The sequence below is a fragment of the Onychostruthus taczanowskii genome, unplaced genomic scaffold (genome assembly GCF_017590055.1).
Source record: "Onychostruthus taczanowskii isolate IOZ18803 unplaced genomic scaffold, ASM1759005v1 scaffold121, whole genome shotgun sequence".
In the NCBI taxonomy this organism is placed as follows: Eukaryota; Metazoa; Chordata; class Aves; order Passeriformes; family Passeridae; genus Onychostruthus; species Onychostruthus taczanowskii.
In genome coordinates, this window is record NW_024498363.1 from 953,359 (window position 1) to 975,439 (window position 22,081).

Here is a 22,081-nt window from a genome sequence, read left to right on the forward strand (position 1 = left end):
GCAGAGGCTTCACAAGAAGATGCAGTCCCTTGTGAGAGGCTACTCTTCATTTGACCCCATGCTTTAGCTGTAAATCAGACACTGCTGTGCTCCAGTGCACAGGTAAAACACCTATACCTGACCTTGCTTCCCCTGAGGCTTAACATTACACCTTTACCACACAACTGGAGAGGGCTATGGGGTATTCAGCTGGTCAGCTGATGGGTGACAGCCTCTAAGTCCATCCTCACACAGCTGTGCCCTGCCTGAGCCTGCAGGGAGTCACTATGGCCGTGCAGTGCCTCCAGCTGCAGGGCATTTTGTTTCTTGAACAGCTGTAATATTGTCCAAGGACACAAATGGCCACTGTGGTCAAATCATTCTCCATAAAAAGCAGACTAGGAGCACTCAAAGAGACACCAAAAGGTCTCTGACAGAGCCTTGTGCAAGAAAATGTCCTAAGAAACTGGACACTCTTGATTATGTTTTGGTATCTGCTCCTTGTATATTTGTGGAGACTTACATGAGTTGCCCCTAATTATTATTCCAATAAGACAAAAAACAAGTAGCACCATCATAACCACAATTATGAGAAGCCTAAATAAAGGACTAATAGGCACACGTCCAATAAGTGGGTGACTGTTGAAGGCAGAAGCATGGCCTGCCCCACATGTAAGGCAGCCTTTCTCACCACAGGAAGGCACAGGGAAACCTTTAATTTCCTGGAAAGTGAGCCCAGAGCAGCATAAACAGTGGTGTTTGGGAAAAAGTGGTCTGCAGTGAGTGACCAAATGAGGTGATACCTGCTGTGACACTAGCAGAAGACAGAAAATGGACAAACCTTCCATAATTAAAAAACTCCTGATTAACAGGAAGGTGACAACTTTTTCCATGCACCTCTGCTGGTGTGGACAACAAGTTTCTGGCAGGAGGTGTTCTAGACATCTGCAAAATGTCTGAGAGACTTCTCTAGGAATGGCATCCAAGGATGTTGTACACATAGGGTATGCACATCTGTCAATGTTCCACGGGTAAAGGTCCAGCATTTCATGACAAGTCTTCTCATATGTTCGTTTCCATTTTCTCCCACTGTCCTGAATAATTTTGGAAATTTCAGTGTGTTCTCAAAACGCTATGAAAACAACTTTTGATTTCAGAAAAACAAATGCCCACACACCATCCTGAAACCAATATGTTTAAATACATACACTTTTATAAGTGTGTGTTGGCATATATATATATGTGTATATATATATGTATATACATTCATATAAGAACACATGTAAACATTGTCTCAATATAAAATTTTAGGTTAATAATGTTTAAAAAGTCCAACAAAAATAATTAGCATTAAGTAAGAGCCTTACTACGGAGATTTGTGCTAATAGTTTCATTCTGCCATTGAAGAGTTAAAGTTATAGTATTTTGTCACTATGCAAGAAAAAGAGATGCAGAGGTTTGAAATACAAAGGCAATATTCCTTATTTTACCATCTTTCACTTGTTATAGTCCTAGTCTGTATCTTGCATAAATTAAAAGCATCACCACAATTCAAGGATGAAATTTTTTGTGCTAAGGACTTCAACTAGTTATTGGCTGTTCTTTCAACATAGCAATGTGAAACTGGGAATAAAAGAGAGATGCCATTTTGTTCCTAATTTTTATTTTAATTCAGTATTATCTGCTGAAAATGACTTGCAGAATTTTTCCTCCATCAGAGCTGTCAGTGAAAAAAAGAAAAGCGTTAAATTAATATGCTCAACTCTTGCCATAATTCAGGAGTTACCGGGAAACATAAAAGAGGATTTAATCAATGGCAGTGACCCTCACTAATTCACAGTAACTCGCTGTCCAAGCATGCAGGCTCTCCAGGGAAAACAGTAAAAGCTGTTCACAGACATGACAGAGAAGAAATTGTTTCTTGGTTTTTTTTTAATTCTTTTCATTTACACGATGTTTGTTTCCTTTCAGTCGCAGTTTTGCAAAAGTTAATCAGACCTGCCAGGCATAGGAGAAAGCTTGTGCTGATAAAACTACAGTTTTGGATCAAGATCAGCTACAGCTTCCACTGTTGCAAGAGGTAGCTGAGTTTCATCACAGTCTGTGCCAATTCTATGGTGCTGGTAAGACAGGACCTTGTCTGCAGGGTAAAAATGCTTTTAGAAGAGACAAAAATGCTTACAATTACAACTAGAAATGGCTCCTCCCGATACCACCCTCCCCTTGCCTCTTCACCCTTCCCCCTTTGTCCCCTCAGTATCTCCTGCCAGCTTGGCTCCTTTCCTCTTCTCCTTGCTGTGCCTGTCACGCAGGACCGATCCTGCCACCAGCGAGGTTTCTGCCCACTGTGTGAGACTGCTCGTGGCAGGCAGGAATGAGGCAGGAAGGGTGACAAAAATGCTTTCTGCATTTCCTACATGTTGAAGTGCCATCGGGGACACAAGGACTCAGTCAAAATGAAAATGGAAGGGAGCCTCACAGCATTTCCTACAGGTCACTATTTGGGCAATGCTTTTGTGAGCAGCTCTGGTTTATGGCACCAGCAGAGCCCTTATACATGCCATCCATCACAGGATGACAAGGGAGCAAAGAAAACAGACAAATCCTGAAGAGAAACTGCATAAACTAAGCATGGAAGTACCCAGAAAAAGGAGCTGCTTGAATGAAATATCTGGTGGGGCATCTACTTCATCTGTATTCCTTGTGCCAAAATGTGGTAGGGCCTCACATTTAAGAGTCAATTAGACATACAGAAAGGCACCCAGGCTTCTCACACTACCCAGTCAGGATGTCTCCCTGTGACCCATGGACCTCCCCTGCTTTGACAGACTTTCTAAGAAAGCAACAAGGGTGATAACAGCGAGAGAACACAAAGCAGTGGAGCAGTTGTGTCAGCAAAGCTGCACACAGTTGGAAGGGTTTAACAGGCAAAAGCAAGCAAGGTGTTAGATCTTTCCTTATTAACATGGCTTGAATAGCTGTCATTTTGTTAGCAATTTTTTTCAGAAAGTCGTGTCTGCTGGCCTGCATAATATCATTGCAGATAAGGAACATGAATTTCCATATTCTCTCTGCAAAAGACTCACTGATAATGTATGAGTGCAGATAACTTCTTCTCCCCAGACTTGTGAGTTTGGCAAAGAACATCAATCTCCTCACTTTCAGTGCTTGATTGTATAGTTAATCTGCATGGAAGCTCAACACATTGAACAAATTAAACAGGAAACCTGCAAAATATTATCACACAACCACACTCAGCTGAAATTCCATGAGTGGTTGTTTTTATTTCCCTGTCTTTTCTTTCCCTAGGAAATCGCAAAGACTTTTGAGAGCCTGAGCACAGGAATGTATTAGGCATGCCTGTCAGTAGGCACATGTGCAGAGTTTGCTGCACAGAATTGTGACCAACAGCTTGGTGAGGGGTAATAGAAGCCACAGGAATAATACCCATTGCCTTGGCCTCAGACTTACTGCCTTTTTTCCTTTTCTTTTCTTTTCTTTTCTTAATTATTTTGTTCTGTATAATGCTCAAGGCAGGGAAGTAATGCAGGGCAAATTACATTATTTCCAAAAGCATTCTCCCCTTGCATATGAGATTATAATCAAGGTCAGACTTACCATCATCAGACCAGGTTTTCTAAACATATAAACTGCACTTTAAAACGTACACTGCTCCTGGTTAGACCAAAATCCTCCCTGCAAAGCCCCCAAAACCCTAACCAAACAAATAAAAAAAATCACCAAGCCACACAACAATGAAAATCCACAAACAAGTCAACAATTAAAACCCACAAAAATTTGTGTTGCTTCTCTTGGTTTTAATCCTCCTATTATTCTCTCAGGCAACATTTGAATTCTGAACACTTTTCAAAATCTGACTATTTCCTGCAAGCATGTCTGCCTGTGCAGATTACCTACATTTCAGGTCTGGGTCTTCATATTTGAATACTTGTCTCTGCACAGACAAGAGCAAAAGGAAAAATGCAAACCTGACATTTATCTTGAACTACACATAAAACCAACATCCACAGAATATAATTCTTTCTAGTGATGCCAAAATGAAATTTTTACAGAAATTTTAGGTATTGCAAAGGCAAAAATAAAGGTGAGTACCAAAGCTATGTCTAGCAACACGGTCAGGAGCCAAGAAATAGAGCAATAGAGAGATACAGCACTACAGCCATGCTCTTTAAGCACTGAACAGCATGGAAGCAGCAAATGCCTCTATAAATCAGAGTAACTACTCCCAAAAGCCAGTCACAAAGACAGCTGCTAATCTGATAACTAGGTTTAGGTATGATGGTACTGAACTCTCACTTGGTCCTGTCAAAGTAATGCTGCACCTACAAACCCAGAGATCTCTACCTAACGTATTTCTTTATTTAGCATGAGATGCTTTCAAGTGCATGCTGTGTCATGCCAGTGTTCATGGATATTTACCCCTAGCCATGAAACTGCTCTGTGAGCTTGCATTAATCTTCGGCGCATTCTCTGTGTCTGAAGCCCAATAAACCCTGCCAATGAGAATACCATGGGCCAATTCATAATATGGCCTCAGGAAGGCAGGGTTTTCACCAGGACACTGAAAATAGGCATATGGAAGAAGTACTATGCACATATAGTAGGTCTCACTCCTGCTCCCCCTTCCACTCGACAAGCAAAAAAGCATCTCCAGTAGAGTGAAAAAGGACGGTAGTGCAAAGCAGCATGTCTAGAAGTATTGTGTCCAGAAGGAAAGCCTGAGAGCACCCATTTATTCAGTGTAACATGATAATGACAGGCTGTCCATTCTCCTGCAGACACTCAAGATATCAGTTTCTGAACTTAGGCCCCCTCAGAGACAGGGAACTGTGTTCAAAGCGAAATGTAGATTTTGCAAGGGAAGCTGGGTGTGAGCAAGTGTCTAACCTAAAGATTATGATTCAAAGGTCAACATCTAATTTATTTACTGATGATCACGTCTGTGGGAACACACTGACTGATTACATTAAATACTCTCTCCTCTGATTCTCAGTGCTTCAGCTGACTCCAACTGGCTGCATCCCTGGTAAGCTTCGATGATCCTGTTAGACACTGTCAATACAAAAACCTGATCACACAGAATGAAAATGTGGGACACTGCAAAACAAATATAGTTGATATCCAAAAAGTGATTCAGGGAAACCAGCTTTTAAAGTTGATGGAAGAATCTGAAGGTCTATATTTTACATACCTAAGTGCATAAAAGGGACACCGGAATCTTTACTTGAACACTAAAATTAAAGTAAACCAAAGCACAGAAATGCTGTGCAGGGCAAGTCCCATAGACTACCAGGGGATTTGCAAGTACTCAGTAATTTTTTTTTTCACGTGACACCACTTTCGATTTAGGAGCTGAATTTCAGGATTGTAGGTTTTAAAAAAGTTTAACTCAGGTTGTGTGCCTTGAAGTGAGATGAAAGAAGGAATGATGTGGCAGTTTGCCATGCCATACATATATCTCCTTCTCTTGTTTGCTCTCCAGTGTAGGAATGTTAAGCACTAATTTCTACATTTTCTTGAAGAAAAGTCATTCAGTAACTCATCAAACAGAGGGCAGTGCAGCGGATAGAACCACGTAAAAGCAAAGACTGCAACTACACTGTTAACTTGTCTGGGTCTCAGCCTTCACTTTACGGCCAGAGCTGTAAGGTTCACTGGACTGAGGAGCATGGAAAACTTTAACTTTGGGTCTCAGCTGTGGTACTTGTGTAGCTACATTGGTGCGCCCTAAGATAATGTCGAGAAAAAAATCCCAAACAAGTGGTATAAATTCAGAAGTTATTTCTCTCCATTAATGATGAAAATCCAGTTCTTTGGCAAAACCTGTTTTTTCTTCTTCTTTTGTTAGAATTTACTTTTTTAAATAGCTTCCCTAGAGCTTTAGCCTTTCAGGCTTCAAAGTCTCAAAAGTGCTGTGGCCATCTCCTCCTCTCCCTCTCACATTACATATTCTCTCTGGTCTACTCCTGTTTTGACATCACCAGAAAACACAGAGATTTCTATGTGTCAAATCCTGTAAGTTTTGCAAATCCTATGCACTATATTATATTTTGTAACTCTTGTTTTTATCTCTGGCCTCCAGTTGCTCCTCCACCATTTCAGCATTTCTCCACCATGCTCCTTCTCTTCACACTGTTCTAGCAAAGCTGTGATTCTCACATGCAAAGGACCATGAGGCATTGCTTTCTTCTGATCCTAGTCACAGAAGCCCATTTTTGCTTCTGGCTTACACTGTTCTCTTGGCTTTGTAGCATTTTCTGATTCTGCAATAGTTCCACCTCCCAGACAAAGTGTACCATGACTCAGCCAATAAATTGCCCAGTGCAGATCTACCCATGGCAGGCTTTCACATGTCTAAAAATCCTCCTCCTCCTGAGGCTGTGGAAGTCTTAAGAGAAGGAGTAACAATATACAACTAGCAACACTGCCAGCACGCTTTTACATCCCTGGTCAGAGATATTTCTCATTGAGTATTGCACATTGTCCCTACTCCAACAGTGAGAGCTCAGTCATATATGTATAGGAGAAACAATGCATCAAGCAGAATTTCAATAACATCAGACAATGTTATGGTCGCTGTATGCACATAAGCTTTCCCAGCATTAAAATAATTTTCCTTGTTGAACAAGAAAACCAGAAGGACTTGCTGTCCACAAGGATATCTTATTAAAAAATGAGAAAACACAGGGAGTAGGGAGTGCCATGACAGGTGAAATACAGTGGAAATGGTGGTCAGAAGGCAATACCCAGAACGTGGAATGACGGTTGCCTTAATAGGTCACCACTAATCATGTTCTCCTGCATGGGTTCACAGAGCTAGTCACTGCCACCACCAATAAGGACACATGAGTAATCTGAGTTTAGGGATATAACCACTGGAATGAATAATTAGCATACAGGAAGAAACACAATGGAATTCCCCAAAGCAATTGACTCCTCAAAGACCAAAGCAATCTCCCTCTCACAAAGTTCTCACAGAGGCCAACACTTTTCACAAATTAGATGAGAAAATGTCTGGATATCCCAAGACACAACTGGAAGTTTAGAAGGTACATTTGTCCACTATTGTTCCTCTGCACAAACAGCCACTCATCCATCTTAAAATTCTGGGGTGGGAAGGTGGAAACCCTAAGCTGAAACCTGTCTGCTGACTTGCTTGACATGAACAGAAAGAAAATCAAATCATAGAAATGAATTTGGGAAAACCGAGATTAATTGGAGCATCAAAATGAAGAAGTTGCTGTTGCATTACTGGCTGCCTAATATATTTACAGCAGTGTGAAGAACTTTGAAACTTTCAAGAGATTAATTTGCTTATGCACAAGTCAACACTGTGGGTATGGTTCCTCATTTGCCACTTTTCTTCTCCTCCTCTAATTTAAATTCTTTTTGGTCAGCTCTCCTAGCAATACTCCCTTTCTAGGATTTGTGTGGGTGTTCAGCACAGGCTGTAGAAAGATGTAGGCCTACAAAAACATCTATGTACTAAAAGATTGTGCAGACTGGAAAGCAACATTAGTTCTTCCACTGCAACCTCAAAGGTTTTCTAATAATTTTCTTCTAGTGTTGATCACAGACAGAGCAGATGACGTGCCAGCCTCATCCCAGCTATATAACAACTGAAAATTCAATGTCCCCTGCCCTCTACTCAATTTGAAATATGACTGCTTTTGTACCTGCATGCTAAAGGAAAAATCACAAGGTCTGACAATTCCAGAAGACACACCCAAAGCAAAAGGATGTGTTTTTCCCCAGGGACACAGCACAACTAGTCCAGGTCACTGAAGCTGACAAAGTGGCCATCACTCAGAGGAGCCTGTTGGAAATTTTTTTTTTTTTTTTTTTTTTTTTTTTTTTTTTTTTTTTTTTTTTTTTTTGGAGTACCAGGAGGAGTGCAAACCCTATAGCCAATGAGACAGAAAGCCATTTGCAGCATTTCAGGAGTCAGGGAACTGGATACACTTGGGCATTGGAAAAAAATCATGAACTCCAACCCAGCTCAGCAAAAATTTAAACATGGTATTTAACATTATGGACTTGCACAGTAGGCAGAGAGACTTCATCATGTACCCCTCAACATAATTTACTTCCAACATACTTGAACTCCAGTTTATACTCTGCAGCTATGGCAAATCAGAAATGGAAACTGCAGTGAAAAAGAAGCATTTATGTCCCAACTGTTTGAAAATGTACATGCTATCTTCAGACAAATGAGGACTTGAACAAAATTCTTACAAGTATTACTAAATACCTGCAATTTGGAACAGCTTGCAAAAATACATAATTGGAAATCTCTGCATTGGCTAAATTATTATACAAGATTAGACATCCTTTTAAAGGCCAGCCTCCAAAAAACGCATAACCACATGGTAAGTAAAGCGTGCAGATACATGCTGTGGTGCAGCAATCACTGGAGGAGGGACAAGACAAATTATGCACCTCTGAAATGGCTTTGGACTCTAGGCAAAAGTTAAAAAATTATATAGGGAAAAATTATATGGCTTTTTAAAGTATATTCCAGCACCAGTAGGTGCTGAAATTGCATAGTGGGAAATGTGTGTGAATGGTAGGTAGTGATCCAAACAGGAGTGAAATCTTCACACAAATACAGAAAAACTGTGACACAGATCTCCAGGCCATCAAGTCCAGCTACAATGTGGCCCATGCTGCCAGTTCAACCTTTTGTCAAGATCTCTCAACAGCCTTAAAACCTATGAGTACTTGAAAAAGACTAAAACATGCATCAAACACGTAACACTCTAACCTTTGTGATGGTGGCCACCAGTAGCTACTGTCAAGGAGGAATTACAGCTTTTACTGTAGAACAATGACATTCCTTATGTAGAAGCCACTGGTGAACCTTGTGGACCAGCTCACGTATATGAAGGATAGTAAGCAATGTGTATCATTTACCAAGCCTATTCCCCAGTCTACACTCTCCATTAGCAGAACAGCATTTATATGGTAAATTTTAGCTAAAAAGGAGTTGGAGAATAAATTCCACATAAATTCTGAACAGCCTGCTAGCAAAAAGAATAAAGACATGGTAAATCAAGTAAAATTCCCTTCCCCCACTACTTTTTTTAAACTTACAAGTGGTTTCTGTATGTCACAGTTTTGGATAAAATCACACCCTGAAAATTGATTATATCAATTTTCCAGTATCCAGGGCTTTACTTACTATATGATAAGAACTGAAGGCCCAGCACAGAACTAAGGTAAAATTCAGGCCCTGTGAAAATAAAATGCTTTGTCATTGATTCATTACAGCTAGACTTTAACCCCAGAAGATGGAGAAATGTGCTACAGTTTTACTGAAGGAAAATATAGAGACCTTATCTATATCTATATCTATATCTATATCCAAATTTTCAGGGATCTAATTAAACACAAATCAATTATATTTAACCCAATGCAAAGTCTCACTGTGAACACTTATAAACCGATCTATGATTAAACTCACATTAAAATAAAGTCCTTAATAAATTAAGTTGAATGAATAAACTTCTGGATTAAATTAGTCCTAACAGGTCTTTCTAGAGGCAACGCTCTCTCTGCCTCAATAACATTACGAAATATGACTTTAACGACAATGACTTCTGTGTGCCAACACTCTTACATGCATTCAGCATCCAGGGCAGAAAGACATCAATGTGATCATAAACTTCTGCACAAAAGGGCAATGTCCCAAACCTTTCTTAGCTTCCATTTTGTTCCATTCTCAGGGAAAATAGCCTTCAGTACAATACAATCATTTTTCTACTACTGAGCTGGAGATTTTTGTATATCATCTTCTGTGGTTTATCTGTTCCATAAAATATCTACTAGAAGTTTCAGTTTGTTGTAATTTGTGCCACAGGAAACTTTTCCTTTGCTTTTACTTCCTATCCAAGGCACCAACTACAGTCATAAATCACGTGGACTGCATACACACAGCATGCAGCATAAAATGTGCTTTTTGTTCCTGCTGAGAAATTACTGAAGAGCACTAACAGAAAAACTGCAAACCAGTCTGCAGCAAAGATGCCTTTACAGAGTAACACAAGACCTCAAACCAGCTCTGTACAGATTTGGACAGGTGAGCTCCAAGGAAGGCAGCCATTTACATAATCCTTACTATATTAACAGAACAGAAAATCTCACACAAGAGTACCCTGAGACAACTGCTCAGGAAAAAGTTCAAGTTAGGAAAAACAAGAAGGTTCTCACCCTGTGGTGTTGGTGTCACGCTACAGCAGCCTGGCAGGTGGCTTATCTATTTTGGAGAACCAAAAATAAAATAAATTCTCCAGACTCATCACATGGGGCCCCTGTACCTCTCTGAAGCTATGTCAAGTAAATAAAGTCAAAATCTATTAGAGGAGGGGCTGATCCATATCAGGCACAGAAAGGATGCTTCCCCAAGCTAGATGAGATCAAGAATGAAAACAGGTTCAAATCTCTCTTAGGGACCATCTGCACAGTGTTCAAACTAGTTATTACATAGTGCCAGTATTTTCTTTCTTTAACTAATCTTAAAAAAAAAAAGATAAAAAAGAGAAAAAAGAGAAAAAAGAAAAAGGAAAAAAAAGGAAAAAGAGAAAAAGAAGAAAAAAGAAAAAGGAAAAATGAAAAAGAGAAAAAGGAAAAAGAATAAATTAAAAAGGGAAAAAGGAAAAAGAACAGGAAAAAGAGAAAAGAGAAAAGAGAAAAAAGAGAAAAGAGAAAAAAAAAGAGAAAAAAGCAGAAAAACCACAACTCCCCAAGCAACCAACCAACAAACCCCCAACAACAAAACAAAAAATCCCCCACAGACCAGTCTTTCATAAACCAAACAAAACCACATTATCCTAAAAAGATGGTATCATGTCAAATTACAATCTAGATTTTCACTGGAAATAGCACACAACAGGCAGAATGCATAACTTTCTCCCCAACTGTGCTGAACTCTAGGGGGTTGCCACTCATGTGTTTTGTCCACATTTTCTAGAGGACATGAGAATGAAACTCATATTATAACAAAAAAAAAAAAAAAAAAAAAAAAAAAAAAAAAAAAAAAAAAAAAAAAAAAAAAAAAAAAAAAAAAAAAAAAAAGAAAAAAGAAAAAAGAAAAAATCAGAGCTAAAACCTTGATCCTAAAAGGATTTAGAAAAACAGGGATTTATGAGCGAAACTATGCAATCCCAGCAGAAGTACTACCAGGTGTATTAAGTTTCCTGTAAGACTCAGTCCTGCAAGGTGACATGACAACAGATAACAGGGCAGTCTTACAAGAAACCCAGTGGCAGGTAGGATTCACTCCTTGCTACTGTGCAAAACTGAGTCTGCTGTTTACCTAAAATAATGCATGCACGCACTTGTCTTGTCTACAGGTTGTTTTGTTGTTGTTATTTTTGTTGTTTTTTTTGTTTGGTTGGGTTTTTTTGTAATTTTTTTTAACTTCTGGCTATTCTCTCATAGATTGTTCCACTGTACATGAAGCAACATGCACATCTCTGCTTAAAAATGCTCATTTATTCTCTTTCGTCATGAGTAGACGATGGTCTGAAGTCCATAGAGCAGACCAGGACTCTCTCTTGGGTCTCACACACTCTTATGCTTGGATATCACAACAGCCAATAAAACACCCTTGTTAATTACAGTCCAGGATCCTACTGACACACTGGAGGGAAGATATACCCCTGGGGAGATGCAGCAACACATGGGCTGAAAAGTCCTGTGATAAACAAAGAAGTGATGCACCAAAAGCACTTCCTGATGGACTGGAACCTGATTCCAGACATGTCCAAATGTCCTTTTCAGTATTTCCTTCTGAAAAATTTGTCCCACACTGCTAAGTACATAATAATGTATGCTATGACAATGACAGCCATAAAAGACTGATGGAAGAAGCCAAGGAAGAATCACAATAGTATCAGAAAACAATGTTCAGAAAAAAAAGAACATAAAGGACAAGTTCACTGCATCTGCTGAAATTTAATATCCTGAGTCCCCCTTCTGGCTGCAAAGAGAATTCTGTGTAGGAAGTAACCAAGCCAGACACCATTACTGTTAGGGGAAATGGAAACAATTAATAGAGCAAAATACTTTGTAGATGATAAGCATTCGGTTTTCAGATTATTAACTGGTTTCAAATCTGTATCTGGCTACTTAAAGATGTCATAAAACCCAATCACTGAAAAACATAAAAAAATCCCCCAACAGAATAATTACACCAAATACTACTATATTTTTCCATTTTAATTTTAATCACTGTTTCTGGAAAGAATTTAAGGCACGCTTTGGACTTTGCAAGACATTATTTCCAGGTCTTATCTTTTTACATACTGCTTATTCCACGAGCTTCATAAATTTCCAGTACTAAATGAACACATCAAGGATTGAGGAAAAGCAGCATCAAAATAGTGTTTTCCTGAAGCCTATATAACAATCAAGCTATTTGCAATGGAGGAAGAGAGCACTGAACACTGTGTTCAGGGATTCTCAGCAACAACTCTGACATGAGTTGAGAGAGAATAGAAGAGGATCTAAATCCAGCAAATCACCAACAAAGTCATCATCTCATCTGGCAGTGCAAGGCACCTCCATCTGTAGCCTCTGCAGACCTATCCAGGGTTGACTAAACACACAGCAAACACGGAATACAATCAGGGAAGCCAAGATTTCCATGCTAAGAAAGGCACATACCTCCAGGGCCAGGTACCCACTCACAATATTTTCATCCTAGCCTTTCTCAGTAGATTAAAAAAAAAAAAAAAAGTTTTTAATTTAATTCCTTAATATTGTCAGTGCTCAGGAGATGGCATTGGTTTTGATTGTACTGAGATATTTGACAGCTGTTTATCCCCATGGCTTGTTTCCCCAATCAAAGCATTCTTTAAGTAATCAGAGGAAGCACTGAATTTAAACAACAGGTTTTAACCATCTTTTTCTTTTCTTATATATTATTCTTTCTCCAGAAAGAAGAAAAAAAGAAAAAGGAGAGAGATTGTCACTGGTTTCTAACTCATATGACAACCTTATTTGTAATTAAGCATAGCCCTTAATTTCAATTTGATAACTCAGTTTTCCAAGTTCTGAGGACATTCTATCTCTACAAGAACAATACAAATTCTTGCCTTTTTTGATTTTAGGCTAGAAAATAATGTGTTATCTGATGTATTAGTTATCTTACTAATTATTCTGCAGAGCAATAGATAAAGATCAAAATTCAGAAAAAGACAAGGACTTGGCATTAGCTGAATCTACCAGACCCCTGAGAGAGGAGGAAAGCAGAAATTTTATTAAAACATGTTTTGAATTCAGACTCAACAGGATCACTAAACAAGTAAGTACAAAGAGTAACTTTATGAGTCACATTTGAGTAAATGGTAATCACAGCCCGAAAAAAGTCACCTCAGTTTTAGGCATAGATTGAAAAATACTTTTTTTCCCCCTGTTTTAACTCTTTCTTAGCAATTTAACTGTGACTTGGTCATCACATTGAATCAGATGAAAAACACTGAAAAGACTTTTCTGGAATCAGCAAAACAGATAAGCCTAACAATCAAAAAAGATCTCAGGCAAATAACATTTCTACACATTTGACTTTCTGTGTGGGGAAGCTAGTTAGTAGGATGGGATGTGAGTTCACAGAACTTGGGTCATTTTACACTCAGCCACCTCAGGCATTGAACTGGTATTGACTGACCTGGCTTAACTGCATTTTAAACTGGAGTATCATGTTAGAAACCACTAACATGAATGGTCCTTCACCCACAATACTGAGTCCAAGTGAATCGGAGAAAGGTACGGAGAGTTCTTCACATCATCATGCAGGCACTCTGCCTAGCAGAATGCTTGTACTGCATCAATTCTTATGAGGTGTGATGTGAAATACTGTAAAACTGGATGTCTAGGCAGGGAGTTGTCCATCAGGGCTAACATTCAAGAAAATCACTCTAAGGCAAGCATGTGGGATGTGGGAGGACAATAAAGCTCAGGAAGAAAAGGCACTGCCCTTAATAGAAGTCACAGTAGACTTTTGATGGAATAGCTGCACAGGGACTGTTTGGAGTAGGAACAGAAAATATGGGACAAAAATGCAACACAACCTCAAAATCAGCATCGTTTTCTCCCCAAGCCCCAAGATTCATTTTTATGCAGACCCAAACCCCAAATCCAGACATGACAAATGCTGTGTATTGTGACTACTCCTCTCTCCCACATATCCCAAGTATCCTGGGCAAAACAGCACAACACTGCTGCATCTGGGTGAGGACTCAATTTCTGGCCATTTTTCTTGCAAACTGTTACCTGATCTTCAGCAATGTTTTTGCACAACCTGTCTTAAAGCACTCCTCTTCCACTGATCTCAGTACACAGTGTGGTGAGGGGTCCAAACAAGTCCTTTTGTACCCCAAGTGCCCACAAGATGCATGAATGTGACCGGTGCAGACTGGTGGATATAGAAGCAAGGGCAGGCAGGGGACATGTGTGAGGAACTATTAAAGATTTACTGAAGATGTGCATTTTTCTTGGATTAGTTAAATCCAATAAAACATTGAAGCAAAAATGGCTCTTCCAAATTTGTGTGGCTTTGGTATAACTCACTCAGAATGATTAATCTCTAAAAAGGAGCCTCCACTCCTGGCCTTCCCACAGTTGAACTCATTCACTTTAACTGTTAATATTTTGAGTGCCTTGCCTGGACCATCTGTATGACTGATCACCTGGAGGGTCTGTGCAAAGCAACCATTTGGCCACAAACTCACAGTTTAGCTGACTAATTTACTCTTATATACAAGTAAGTTTTGGCACGAAAGCCTGATCAGCTAAATCCTATCCCTCTCTTAAATGCTTATTCAAAGTTCTGCTGTGGCCCATGACATAACTCAAGGGTTCTGGCTCCCAGCTCTAAAATAATTAGTCTGGGGAAATTAAATGGTGCTCTCTGCACACCTGTGGCTGGCTGTGCTCCCCTGCCTGACAGCGGTGCCTCTCCCACACCAACGCACGCCGGCTGTGAGCGCGGCTCCCAGCGCTGCCGTGCCCAGGGTGCAGCCTCACAGAAACCCGTCAGGGAGAACCGTGCTGTTCTTCATGAAGCTGAATGGAACCACTGGTTTGGCAAAGAAGCTGCGCACGAGGGTCTCTACTTAGAAGATTTATATTTTAAACAGGCAACAGCTAATATCAAGGGGGAACAGATACATTACCAGCAAGTCATTTCCAAGCAGCTAAGAACTGTTTCCCTACCCACCAGATCCTAGGATGCATTTTCAGGTTTAAACATAACATATACATTGTAAATAGCGGAAACATCTGGGGTTTATTATAACACCACTTTGCTAGCCTTGGGCATTGTACAACTCCCGCAGGCCACGGTTCACCCTTGACCTGCCAAAGACGATTACTGTACTCAGGCAACTTCCCCTGCTCCACAGCTGCTTGCCTTCCCCTCCCCTCTGTCAATACTCACTACCACTACCATTACAGCTACCATCCTAGAACAGCCAGTCAGAAACTTAGGTTGCCATGGTCACTGCATGGCAACAGCGTGGCTGAGCAGGAAAAGATGATGAGGGTGGTCAGTGGAGTCACTTTGCTGGCTAACCCCAGGGGAAGTAGGGCTGCCCAACACCATATGCATCGACAGCCTTTTTTCCTCCCCCTGCAAGGCCACCTTCCTTCTCTGTTCCACTCATTCCACCCTTGTTGTGGGTCAGTCACGTCTCAGTTTCCCCTTTTTACCAAATTCCAGCCTCCCACTGAGCCAAAAATGACCGTGCGCTTCTCCCCTACTCTTCCTCCAGCCTATCTCCCAGGCACATTGTATTCCCCAAGTTCCCTGCTCTCACTCTCCTCCCTCCTTTTTGAGGTCTCCACCGAGGACCTCTCTATTCACTCACCTCCCCACTGCTCAAGGTCCAGCCCCACAAATACCAGTCCTGTCCCTACTTTTCCAACAATTCACCTGCCCCTTTGAACATGGTCCCAACCTGACCTCTCCTAGGGTAACATCTCATGTGTAATACCACAGCAACACTGCAGACTGGGCATCTATTTTCCCCTGGCTAGGGCTAGAAACTTTTCCTGGGCTCATCAGCAAAGGGAAGGCATTTTAGGGCTGTTGGTGCAAGGACAGACTGCAAAACTTGTACTGAACTAATGCAAAGTGTGAATCTAAAGTACTTCCAATACACTTAGGTGAGGACACACCTTCAGAAAAAAGTGATCTTAATTCTCTCTGGTTTATAGCTAAAAATAATAAAAAAACCACAACTGATGATCCAATGTGACTTAATGTATGCATTTTAAAGCTCATTTGGATGAGCTTTCCAGGTGTCCCTGTATAAGCAGACCACTGACCACAGACTCTTGCCTTCCAAGCCGTTTTTGCCTGCATTTGATTCTCCCTGATGAATGCCTGAACAAGTGGGCAGGGGAGCAGTACTCAGTGGTGCTGTTCAGAAACACAGCAGAAATAAAATACAACCCCTGTTCTAGAAGTGCTGTTTGCTGCAGAGCAGACCCAGCAGCTTCCCAGCCAAGCCATGACCAGTTGCACCCCTGTTTACAGCTCACAGGAGAGTAATGCCCTTTCATAGGAGCCTTCTGCTACAAGAAGGCTCCCTGAGAGGTAACAACCATTTCAGCAACAGTACATACATTTGCAGAGTGCTACAAAGGTTCTGTGCCACCCCATCTTGATTAAAGCCTACTGACTGATGCTATATCCATCCTGCCCTGAGAGTTCACATGCTGGTTACTAGAGCATTTTCTCTCCCCCTTCTCTGCAACACAGAGGAAAATTTATGAAAATAAGCATCAGAAATGTATTGGCTTTTTAAGGTTTTATTACTCAGTAGTCTGGTGAAATCCTATTTCTTAGGAAAAAAACTATATGTAGCATTGTCTTATAATTTTTTTATTTCTTAATTTTTACGTTCAATTTACTGATCAATTTAAACATCATCCTATAATTATGCTGTAGTAAAACAAATGCACATTTAGAGAATAAATGGAATTGATTATCTTCTGGAATAAAAGGCCTTACTAAATGACGTATTTAAATATAACTCCTCAATCCCTCTCTGAAGAAGCACCTGGTAATTCACTTTTTGGATCAAATTGCAACTCCACAAAAACTTTATGACCTCATGTGGTCTTTCCACTCCCACATTCCTACCTAGAAACATTATATACAGTATGCTCCAGGCAAGAACTGAGTTAGAAATGTCGATGGTCGTTCTGGGGAAAGAGATATAGCAGACACAGGACAGAAGCAGAGCACTGAGAACATGATAAACAGACAACTGCTTAAGGAAGGTGCCCTGAGATGCTGGTAGTCATTCCTGGTCAAGTGTATGTCCTCCCCTCTAGTTTGAAAAGCCCTCCACACCCAGTAATTTCCCTCGCCAAGCAGGCCCACATGGCCATTCTTCACTTCATCTTCAAGCATATTTTGGCATATATAAAAATGACCATTCTGATAAGACAAAAAGCTAGAGTAGCTGAGTACTCCACCTTCAGCTACAGCTGATTATGGGTGACGGGGAAAAAAAAAAGTGGCTGTGATGCTCCTGGACATAGTGAAGCCCTACAGGTCAGCAAGCTGCAGCGGAAGCAGGTGAGATTCTTGGGGGCCCTTTTGGTATGATGCAGATTCAAAAGCCGCCTCTTGCTCCTCTGGTGGGGCTTGGAGGTGGACAGAAACCTCAACAGGCTCCTAGGCAGGACGTGGGTCTGGCGTTGTGGGGCTGTCCACTGTTGTCCCGTGATGACAGCCCTTGAGCAGTCTTACTGCACAGACATGCAGACATGCTGATGGTCAGGAGAAGATGTGCAAAGACTGTGACACCTGTCTTGTGCTTTTTATCTTATCTACTCCCCCGTGTAGAGCCAGCAGTCACCATGGTTTTCTGAATGCAAATAGCCTCAAAAATTTCAGTTCTAAATACCTCAAGTTGTTCCTTATCCCTCAACTCCAAAGTGATTTATAGCTCTTATTTGTGTCTGGAGCCTTTGGCATTGATCTGCAATGAACTAAGCCATGAAACTTATAGTGAGAAACATCATGGAAACATTCATGCCATGAAACAAAGCAATTCTGAGGCTGCTTGGTATTTCTTTAATCTGTTAAGGGAGTTGTTAAACAACTGCAGCTTGAAAAAAAAAAATCAAAGTGAACTCACTTCTTTGGACATTTCTACACTTCCCTGATGACCCATGATGAGATTTCTGCTTTTCTACGAAAAGCTTGTTTCCCTGCATTATCAAAAGAAGACACATTTGTTCCTTTCTATAACATTAATACAGAATTAAAAGGGTTATTTGGGAAAATACACTGCCTTCTCACAGATGTTATCAGTTCTATTCTTTAAGGACAGCATTTTTTTCCAAATTTGTGCCATCTGGCTGTTGGCATATTTCACAGGACGTCTCCCCAAGGAGGTCCTTCCAGGAGCCCCATCATTTTAATGGAATCATGAGTTAAAAATGTCTTAGAAAAGAATTATTTTCTTGACATTTCCCCAGTGGATAAATTCTGTGTTGCAACAGGAGGTCTTGAAACTCAAACTCCTCTCTTGCTGCATTTGTGATGAGCTATTTGTGATTTGTTATTCTCAGTTTAATAAATAATTTGCAGGGTGACCAAAGAACACCTAGGATGGCCTGCTTAGAGTTTAAGAGATATGGTTATCTGTGTTGTGTGAGAGGAGGGAATACCTAGACCTAGGTACACAGCCCCAGCTAGTTCCATTTACCTTAGGAAAGTGCTTAAGCTTTAGTCTACAAATACTCCCAGTGATGTTCAAGGAGTTTCAATGTATTCCTTAAAGGTCAAATTGCGTGTGAGTAAGCTGGAAGATCATTTTCCTTTCAGGTTTTAGGTGTGGACACAACAGAGTGATACACAGACATGGTGCACTCAGAACTGCCTGTAATGGGTAAGAGGGATTGGATAAAACTTGCTCCTGGTGATTTTGATCCAAATGCCCAGAAGAAGAAAACATTTCATCACAGACTTAAGGGGGTAAAAAAGCCATGAGCAAATCAATGACAGGATACATCTGTAGCAAAATCACCTGTGCAGTTGAGAGGGAACATCAGGCAGAGCAGTGGACACCATCTCTCCTACCCATTATGTGTCCTCCTGCCATTTCATCTCATTTTCATGCTGTTTCCCTCTTGTCAGTGTCATGGAGGTACCTTCAGGCAAGCTCACTGTGGCAGCAATCGCTCACCACAACTTATCACTGGAGACAAGTCTGACCTTGAAATCAAAAGGGAAACAGAAAAGAAGAACTCAAACTAAAGATCCTGTACAGAAAAAGAGCTATATAGACCTAGCAGCTTACTTCAGCAGCTACCAAAGCAGCTGCTTTAATGGCACTTGCATACAATGTAAACCTGAGGAAAAATCATGGGAGCCTAAAGTAAACCATGAGAAGTGTTTAAAAACCCAACTCGGGACTAAGCAATCCTCATCCACCTTTGGCGTCCCGGGAATCTGTCTTCTCACCTCCCCTCAAGAGGAAGCAATGTCACTGACAGTAGCTGTGCAACTAATTCCATACCTTCAAAGCAAAATGCCTAGATGAAGCTACTTCTCTCTCAATGTCTCTTAGAAATTATATCCCTTCCCTTGGTCTTTTCTTGTGGACTGAAGTGACATTCTCTCAACAAGAAGCTCTGCCTTAATCCTGCTGTTAGGTACAACTCTTACTGCAGTCAAAGAATTGGTTCCCCTCATGCAATCTGCCTAGAAACCGGATTCTTCCATGCCTGAAATGACCAGGTCATTGCTATCGGCTTCTAAGAATCGGGTGTGAGCTGGAGAAGGGATGGGAGAAGATGGCAAATTTGGGGATGGAAGCAAGAACACTGGCTGCTGAGACCACTGGGCTCTGTCATTTACGGAACTGACATAAGCCTCAGGAGAGACCTTGCAGCTAAAATGAGGGATGATGGTAGGATGGTCCCTACAAAGAGGCTCCTCAGCCAGGTCAGGTGGTCTTCACTCTAAGTGTGAGGACAGAATGGGATGAAAAACATCTTCACTCACAGATGGGAAAAAAACCCAAGGCATATCAATGCTAAATAACCTAAGAATTGAGCTGAGTTAACAGGACAGTTACCTACTTTAAATCCTTCTCTCTGACCTTGTTTCAAAAACCTTCCTGCTCTTGCTTCATTTTGTTGTTATTGCTCTGAAATAGTTTTCCAATTTCTGACCTTGCAGGCACTTCATAGAGCCAGGAAAACCTGTGCTTAACATCAGTTGCAGTCTGGTTGATAATCAATTCCTTTTTTTCCACAGTTCATCTTATCATCCAGCATTTGCACTGAGCCTTTTGTACATTTGCTGTACCTTCTCACATGCCATGAGCAACATGCTTAAGTAAAAGTTGCATTTAAATCAAAATGTACCAAGATAAAAAAGACTGGGCTAGGACTGCTGGAATCTGTAACACTAAGTCTGGCTCAGAATGTCTGCCAGACTAGAAGCTTGTAACAGAAAAAAACTCCTCACCCAGTAATTTCTGCATTCATCCCATACCTTTTGGTTGAACTATAGCCCATCTTTCAAAAATTATGCCAACCCTCATGTCAGATGCTATGAGGGACAGAAATCCTCCACATGCCCAGACAAGTTCTTTCACTGTACAACTGCCTTGATTTTAAAAGCACTTCTTTTTTACTAATGCCACAGGTGCACTAGCAGCTGCATTAGTCCTCCAGAGCTTGACAGAGAACACACTCTTTATGGGGCAGTTTCTACTTCTGCATTTCCAGTCCACACTTTCCAAGAACAGGGTCAATTAGCAGCTACTGTGTTTTCAGGTTTGTTTTTCAAAGGCTTAGCTAACTTGTCCTGATGTAACTTCTCTTGAGATGATCAGACACTGCTCTAAAGCTGGCATGGATCACTGCAGAATGGGCAGAGACAAGAAGGAGGTACTGGCTGCCCTTGGACACGAGTTTTTACAGGTCAGATTGTTCCCATTGGAATGGGGAAGCTCTGCCTGGGAGGTTTCTCTTTCATTCTTGCAAAGGTACGTACTGTCCTAGGAAGCAGCCTCCTGGAAAACGTTTCTAATAAAACCTTTTCTCTGAGAGTTTCTCAAATCCTGCCAGTGACTCTCCCTGAACCTGCAGGTCTGGCACAATGGCACAGTTGACATCTTCTCCAATGCCCTTCATCCCCGTATTCACCCTGTAGAAACAGCTCCTGCAATAGGGCTGCATAATTCCAGTGGGACAGCAATGTGCCTGCAAAAATATATTTACAGAATAACAAGGCCACCCATTCTAATATAGTACAATAACTTAGAGTAGCTTTCAGCGCTGTTTTGTATACAGGTGCAATATGGCATTAATATGGCATTACAGGGGGAAACTATGGTCCCTTTTTTCTTTTCTTTAAAGTCCAATGGACTTCCCCAAAGGAAAACTGAATAGACTATAACTGCAGAAGCCAACAGTCCCACTAAAACATTACACCTGCATGTGCTCACACACACACACACAAATACATGCAAATTGGATTTAGAATTTAAGTCTTCTGGCAGTAATGGCAGTGATAACAACCCCTACCTATCACCTACACAACTGGATGTTACTAGGGACTCTGTTTAGTCACCTTAAGTATGCATTCATGCTTTGGTAACTTCCTTCAAAGGGATTAACCATTAGCCACAGGACATGGCATATGATTGACTCAAGGGTGAAATGAAGGCTGTTAATGCAGGAGAAAGGCACCGAGCAAGGCTCAGCCTAAGTCCATGTCTGAACGCCAAGCCCAAACTCCCTGATCTGGACTCCCCCTGCTTACAGAGATGGAAGGACAATCAGCTCATAAAACCTGAGGAAGAGATGCACAGAGTGAATGAGTAAAGGCTCCCAAGTGAACTGGCACAAGTGGATTAACATCTCCCTCTTCTTCCCTGACCTGTGAAGCCGGTGGACTTGGTTGTCAGAGCTAGGATTCAAATGGCCCATAGTGAACAAACTACATAACATGGTCAATTTCTCCCCAAATCTAATATTCCCACAGAAAATTACACAACCAGAAACACAAAACCAGACACAAGTAGTACTCTGTGCATAAATGAAA

At 40.9% G+C, this 22,081-nt stretch overlaps 1 protein-coding gene across 1 annotated transcript in view; it reads right to left on the minus strand.

The window, feature by feature from the left end:
• The window catches only part of NRG1 (neuregulin 1), a 170,585-nt gene that overhangs the window by 142,547 nt on the left and 5,957 nt on the right, over positions 1-22,081 (minus strand). The gene's annotated exons all lie outside the window — the stretch shown is intronic.